This window comes from Phalaenopsis equestris, unplaced genomic scaffold (assembly GCF_001263595.1).
Source record: "Phalaenopsis equestris unplaced genomic scaffold, ASM126359v1 Scaffold001029, whole genome shotgun sequence".
NCBI classification, from domain to species: Eukaryota; Viridiplantae; Streptophyta; class Magnoliopsida; order Asparagales; family Orchidaceae; genus Phalaenopsis; species Phalaenopsis equestris.
In genome coordinates this window covers 2,212-3,326 of record NW_018165468.1, presented here as the reverse complement: position 1 = coordinate 3,326, position 1,115 = coordinate 2,212, and the positions used below count along the sequence as shown (strand labels likewise).

At 36.7% G+C, this 1,115-nt stretch overlaps 1 protein-coding gene across 1 annotated transcript in view; it reads left to right on the top strand.

Annotated features, from left to right (window-relative positions):
- The window catches only part of LOC110032797 (probable receptor-like protein kinase At1g49730), a gene marked incomplete at its 3' end in the record, with an annotated part of 106,327 nt that overhangs the window by 103,669 nt on the left and 1,543 nt on the right, over positions 1 to 1,115 (top strand). The gene's annotated exons all lie outside the window — the stretch shown is intronic.

Sequence of the window (1,115 nt, the reverse complement as noted above, 5' to 3'; positions counted from 1 at the left end):
ACTTGCTGGGCACAAATATTTTTGCTTTTTAGATGGATATACTGGTTACCATCAAATTCCTATTGCTCCTGTGGATCAAGATAAGGCAACATTTACTAGTCCTTTTGGAACTTTTGCTTTTCGAAGAATGCCTTTCGGATTATGTAATGCACCTACAACATTCTAAAGATGTATGATGTCCCTACTTAGTAAGTTAATTGATGATGGATTGAAAGTATTTATGGATGATTTCTCTGTATTTGGAACATCATTTGACGCATGCTTAAATTACCTTGAAAAAGTTTTGGAGTTATGCGAAAGAACTAATTTGGTTCTGAACTGGGAGAAATGCTAATTTATGGTTGCAGTTGGAATTGTGTTAAAGTATAAAATTTCTGAAGATGGTATGGAAGCAGACCCTGCAAAAATTCAAGTTATAACTAAACTAACACCTCCTACTAATGTAAGAGAAGTTAGGAGTTTTCTTGGACATGTTGGATTTTACAGGCGTTTTATTAAAGATTTTTTAAAATTTACTAAACCTCTATGCCAACTTTTAGAAAAGGATAAGTAATAGTTAAGTTTGGGGGATTTTGACCAAAGGAAAATATGTTGAGATTTTCATACATATTTTATACTGTTTTTAATGATATTGCGCTTTAAAGAAAGTATCTTTGATCTTTTGTTGCAGGAATGATGAATTAGGGTTATTGGAGCAAAAAGATGCTAAAAGGAATGAATTTGGAGTGAAAAGGACCAAAATGTGGAGATTTGAACTAGACCACTGACGGCGAGTTTTTCCTGAGACTACAGGACAAAATTCTTCAGAAGCCCGCCGACGGCACCCTCGAGGCCGCCGACGGGGCCGCCGACGGCGAGCTTGACAGTTATGCCTAATCAGGCTTTGGATAAGGCCAATTTTTGAAGGGATGCTTAGGTAACTCTTGGGAAAGCTCATCCACAACTTTGAAAGAACATTTTGGCCAAAAATTAGAGAGGTCCTGGATGTTTGAGAGGTCCTAGAGTGTATAAAATTTTTATTAGTGTGTAACAATTGTGAGGATTTCTTCGAGAGATTGTAAGAGTGGAGGGAAAGTGAGAGATTTCTTCCTCCTTGCTACTTCAAAAAGGAATTC